The sequence below is a fragment of the Mustela putorius genome, unplaced genomic scaffold (assembly GCF_011764305.1).
Source record: "Mustela putorius furo isolate JIRA1106 unplaced genomic scaffold, ASM1176430v1.1 tig00003962_pilon_pilon_pilon, whole genome shotgun sequence".
NCBI lineage: Eukaryota > Metazoa > Chordata > Mammalia > Carnivora > Mustelidae > Mustela > Mustela putorius.
This window is the reverse complement of record NW_025422106.1, coordinates 10,732,117-10,738,116: the sequence shown is the minus strand read 5'-3', so window position 1 is coordinate 10,738,116 and position 6,000 is coordinate 10,732,117. Positions and strand designations below refer to the sequence as shown.

The window sequence follows — 6,000 nt, the reverse complement described above, 5'->3', positions numbered from 1 at the left end:
TGCCTCCGCCTTTGGCTCAGGTCATGATCTCAGGGTCCTGGGATCGAGCCCCACATTGGGCTCTCTGTTTGGTAGTGAGCCTATTTCCTCCTCTCTCTCTGCCTGCCTCTCTGCCTACTTGTGATTTCTCTCTGTCCAATGAATAAATAAAATCTTACAAAAAGAAAAAAAAAAGAGAAAGAGAGAAAGGAAACCTCAACCATCCCTTTTACCTCTACAGGAACTCCTAAATTTTAAAAAAGCAAACAAGTGATTGTTACCTGATTTTTTTTTTTTTAAACATAAGCTCTAGGTCAATACAGGACTTTAACCCATGACCCTGAGATCAAGCACACTCTACTGACAGAGCCAGCCAGGCACCCTGTTACTTGATTTTTTAAAAACCACTTCAAATCTTTTATGGAATGGCTTGGAATTAATGCATCAATAAAGATATTAAAACTTGAGGACCTAATATTTATTATTATCAGAATATCCAGTTTGGGTCAAGTTTTTGATAGTTAAGTTATAGCCCTTTTTGTGTTGTTGTGTGTATAGTATGTATATTATAATACAGAAAAGCTGTTTTTTTTTTTTTAAAGTAGGCTCAGTGCAGGACTTGAACTCATGACCCTGAGATCAAGGCCTGAGCTGAGATCAAGAGTCCGTTGCTTAACTGACTGAGCCACTCAGGCACCCCCCAAGAGAAGCTTCTTTAAAATCAATGTTGTTATGGACTGAAAGTTTGTCCCCCCCCACCCCTCATTTGTCTATTGAAATCCTAATCACCAGTCCTCAGTGTGTTGGTATTTGGAAGTGGGGGCCTCTGGGAACTAATTAGATCATGAGGGGGGAGCCCTTGTGAGTGGGATTAATGCCCTCATAAAAGGGACCCACAGTGAGAACCCAACTGTCTATGAACAGGGAAGTGATTCTCGTCAGACACTGCATCTAGAGGCACCTTGATCTTGGACTTCCCAGACCTCAGATCTGTGAGAAGTAAATTTCTGTTGTTTGGAAAGGGCCCAGTCTATGGTGTTCTGTTATAGCAGCTCAAACAGACTGAGACAGATGAGTACATTTGTTACCATTTTATGGAACTGCTGTGGCTCAATTGCTAAGTTCCCAGAGGGAGACTGATTGGCCCTCATTGGGTCAGCTGCTCTCTATGCTGGGAGCTGGGAGGGTGGCGTATTTGGAGACAGGTGGTGAGACCTGGCCTGCTTCTGTGCTTCTCTCTGCTGTTTCTTTCCCTCATGTTTATTGGCATAACTGCCCCATCTAGCCAGGAAGAACATCTTGGAAACAGGGAAAGTGACTTCAAAGACAGAGGATCTGGGTTTGAATTTACTGTGACTTTAAGTAGGTCCCTTATCTCGGAGGCTGGTTCCTCACTTGAGTTAAGGGATGTGCGGAGAAAGTGCCTTATGGATGAAGAATGCTGAAACATGCCTGGCATAAAGTAGGCCTTCAGTGCACTTTTGTCATGAAGTGTGCACTGCGGCTTCTCATTCAAGGATGTGCCTGCTTCTGGAACATTCCGGTGTGGAGGTCTCGGAGCTGCCACAGCACAGGCGCTGTTACTGCAGAAGCTGTCAGCAAAGGCCTCCTCCTCTCCTTCGCCAGCTGGGCCGACAGGACCAGGCACATCCACAGCCCGTGAAGCACTGTCTTCACCTCAAGGGGCTCCTTGGCTCTTCCGCCTGACCTTGGAGTTCAGCCCCTGGGGGCATTTCCTCACAGACCTAGTCTTCCCACTCAGGCCCATCTCTCTCGCCACAGGCCTCTCCACAAGCCCACTTGGATGTGCACTAATGCCATTATCTTTCCGAAATTAAAATCAAGCCTCAACCTATAATGTTTCACGGAGAGGGAATTGGGGTTATATATTCCTGCGTCGAGCGGTATTCTATTTCAGTCATAGCATTTAATTATGATTGGTATGTTAGTGCCCACCGGAGCATAACAAATTGTCATTATGTTATTCTGCTGAGTCTAATTTAATTGGCAAGTTGTCACAAAAGCAATTATCCATCATTTATTTTGTTGCCATAACCACATCTAGAAGAGCACCTGCTGTCTGTGAAGAGAAATGCGCCCCAGTCTCTCAGCCCTGGATCCAGGCCACTTATCTGACACAAAGACATTGCTTCCCCTTCTGATTTAAAAATATGTTCCTCATTTCCTGCTGCGGTCTCATGAATCCTCCTGGGGGAGCCTCAAAGTGCCAAAGGAAATTCATGGGCTGGGAATTTGCCTGGGGCCCCACCACCAGGCTGGAGGTCAGCCCTGCTCTGTCAGGGGGCAGGCGGGAGGCGGCAGGAAGAAACAGGCCCCGTGGAGGTCCGGGACCTGACTGAGGTCGGGCTTTGCTCCGTCAGCTGTTTCAGCTGCCACCTCAGTGAGGGATTTATAAATATTTGTTGCTCTTCCCCCGAACCCAGGCACACCATGTGCTCGCTCCCTGGGAAGCAAGATTGTTTGGCCATTTCACAGAGAGGGAGCCTGAGGCCCTGGGGACCGGAGACTCAGTCATGAGGGAAGGTCTGAGGAGGAGCAGGACTACAGTGAAGACCTCTGGCTTTTTCCATTCTCCGTATGAAGCCTCTGAAGGCAAAACCAAGGTACGTTTGGGCCTGACAGAGCCCCAGGAGGAGCCTCTGGGGCAGTCGGACCTTCTGCTGACCTCCTAAAAGCTGGGCAGGGTGAAAGAACAGAGACCAAAAAGAGGGACGAGCCACCAGACTGCCTGCGCACTCCAAGAGCCCGAGATGGGAACTGCCTGCTTTCCCAGGAGCCTCCAGTTCCCAGCGCTTTAGGAGGTCCTGTTGAACCCATCCCTACTTGGTTGCTGGCCCATGCTTGGACAACATCCTCCTCCCCTAAGTGCAGTAAGACTTCTGTGAGTGATAAAGTGGAGGCAAGCAAAGTTTTATTTGTGTGATTTTTCTCCTAAAGTGGAAAGACAGTCATTCCTTAAAGGAAGATGAAGCCTGCAGTTCTGTGTCCTGCAAGTGCAAAGCAGGTGCAAAAATGCTTCCAGAATGCTCTTATTAGCACAGTAAACAAAAGAGTTATTGAGAACAAAAACACCCCACCCACTCTACTGCAAAGAGGAAAAAAGAATCAGACCTTTAAATCAACCAGCTTCTCCCTCTGGGGCCAGTCACTCCCCAGTTCCCAGGCTGCCTCTTTGGGGACACTGGAAAATTACCAGCTTCCTGAACATAGGCAGATCAGTTCTTGCAACTCTTAAAAAAAAAAAAAATTATCCCATTGTAATTGCTGACTAAAAATAAACTAGGGATGTGTCAGGTTGCTCCCTCCTGGACCAGCATTATCCCTAAGGAATGTTCCTCGTGGCTGTGGAGAAGTTGCTCTTGCCACCAGGAAGGCCACCACAGCAAAATGTCCAGGGTCTCTGCTCAGTGTGAGAGAGCCCCAGTGAGGTTCAGGGGCCCAAACTTACACAGTCGATATGAAAGCAGGAAAAGCTTTAATGTGCAGTGGAGAGGCCATGCATGAGGGCCCTGCTGGGCCCATTTGTGGTAGAGGATGGTGCTTGGTTACAAGTAAGGGTGTGTATCAGCTTGAACCCTCTGGAAAGTAGGTTGGCTAAATGGATCAAGAGCCATCAACACTGTCCATCATCTTCGACCCAGGAAATCTGCTTAGGATAAGCAAACCATTTCAAAAACAGAAGAAAGATGTTTGCTCTAGTGTTATTTTATAATAGCAAAAGCAAAATCTGTGTTGAGAGCAAACTGACCTAGAGCACGTGGCTCTAAGCCCACGGATATTGATAGAGTTTGCTGCATGTTTCCTGGGAGGGATGTTGAGTCAGGAATTCTTAATGCAATTGCATTAAGGGAGCATTTATTAAGCACCAAAACAGAGCTAGGTTACATGTATGCAAATTCAGCCGAGACATGGTCTCTCCTGTGTTAGTTTCCTCTTTTTTTTTTAAGATTTTATTTATTTATTTATTTGTCAGAGAGAGAGAGAGAGCACAAGCAGGCAGAGTGGCAGGCAGAGGCAGAGAGAGAAGCAGGCTCCCCACTGAGCAAGGAGCCTGATGCGGGGCTCGATCCCAGGACCCCAGGATCATGACGTGAGCCAAAGGCAGTGGCTCAACTGACAGAACCACCCAGGCGCCCCTGTTGGTTTCCTCTTGCTGCTGTAACAAATTGTGTCCAACTTCACAGCTTCAACAGTACGTGTTTATTACAGTACGGTCCTGTATGTCGGAAGGCTGTAACAGGTCTCCTTAGGCTAACATCAAGATGCCTACACTGCTCTTTTCCTCTCTGGAGGCTCTGGCGAGAATCTACTTCCTTGCCTTTTCCAGCATTTGGAGCCTGTCTGAGCACTTTGGCTTGCTGGCTCCTTCCTCCACCTTCAAAGCCAAAGGTGAGCTGAATCCTCACACTGTATCCCTCGGGCCTTCTCCAGGAGTCACAGCTCCCTCTGCCTCCCTTCTTCTGCCTTTCTCTGCCATTTTTAAGGACCCATGTGATTATATTGGACCCACCCAGACAATCCAGAATAATCTGGTTTTAGTTCAGCTGATTAACAACCTTAATTCCCTTCTGCCACATAATGCCACATAATGCAGAATATTCACAGGTTCTGGAGATTAGGATATGGGCATCTTTGTGTGTGTGTGGTGGGGGGGGGGGGTGGGGCATTATTTTGCAAACCCACTCCAGACCAGGAGCTTACAATTTAGTGACAGGGGCATGTGAACATATCTCTAGAGGATGTGGCAGAGTGCCGTAATCAGCCAACAAGATCTGGGGAGGCAACAATCCCATTTGTAGTAATCCAGAAAGTCCTTGCTGGAAGCTACACGCTGCTCTCCCAGGCAAGTTTCCTCCTCCTCCAGCACACTCTCTGCTCTGGTCACTTGAGCCTCCCTGCTGTCACATAATCACCACGTGCTCTTTCCCAGTCCCAGTCTTTGTCCATTGCTGCCCCTGCCTGGCTGCCCTTGTTTCTTCTTACTCCTTATCCGAATCTCACCCACCCATCACAATCCAGAACAAGTCCCACGTCCTCCATGACTCTTCCCCTGTACCCCTTTATCCAGGGCTTCTATCCCATTTCTATTCTCAGTTACATACTCTTCTACTGAAGTATAGTTGCTACTCTCTCCATTTTACTGAGTTACTGTGCTCAGCTAGATGTTAACTACTGTGATATCAGGGATCATGCGTTAGAATTCTTCCCTCACCCCTATAGCCCCTGGCACAGTGGTGCTGAAGAAAAATTTGCTAAATTTGTACAAGCTATTCTTTGAACAAACAAAGCACTCACAAAGGTGCTCGCCCCAGGAATGGACAGGTGATCCAAAGGGAGTCTTGTTCTAAAGGCGATCAGTCTAGAGTGGACAGGGAATGACAAGCCGATCAGGGGGTTATGAGGTGATGTGATGAGAGCTAGAATAGTACTATACATAGGAGGGGCATCTAGGTCAGCTAGTGGGTGGATGGAGGAAGGCTGACAGAGGAGGTGATACTTGAGCTGAGTTTTGAGAACTGAGTAAGAGTGAGCTAGATAAAGGGATATGGGAGAAGGATTCTATTCCAAGAGGAGGAGGAGGAGCATTTAAAGCACAACAAAGAGGGGCTCCTGGCTGGCTTAGCTGGTAGAGCATGTGACTCTTGATCTCAGGGTTGTAAGTTCAAGCCCCATGTTGGGTGCAGAGATGACTTAAAAATAAAATCTTTTAAAAAAAAGCAGGGGCACCTGGTAGCTTAGTCGGTTAAGAGTCTGCCTTCAGCTCAGATCACGATCCCAGGGTCCTGGGATCGAGCGCCATGCTGGGCTCCTCAGAGAAGAGTCTGCTCTCCCTCTCCCTCTGCTGCTCCCCCTGTTTGTGGTCTCTCTCTCTTAAACAAATAAAATAAAATTTTAAAAGAAAATAAAGCAGAACAAGGAGATTGAATTCTGGAAAAGCTACTCATTTCTCTCCTCCAAATATAAGAGTATTATAGATGCTCAGTTTTCTTCAACTTGGTT

The 6,000-nt window shown here is 47.3% G+C and overlaps 1 long non-coding RNA gene across 2 annotated transcripts in view; it reads left to right on the top strand.

Moving 5' to 3' along the window:
• Window positions 1-672: 672 nt before the first annotated feature.
• The window catches only part of LOC101673739, a 47,070-nt gene continuing 41,742 nt past the window's right edge, over window positions 673-6,000 (top strand). Inside the window, exon 1 of one of the 2 annotated variants that reach the window (XR_199087.3) lies at window positions 673-2,603. This is a non-coding gene — a long non-coding RNA (uncharacterized LOC101673739). The remainder of the gene's footprint in view (window positions 2,604-6,000) is intronic. The other variant, XR_001178625.2, reaches the window with a different exon arrangement.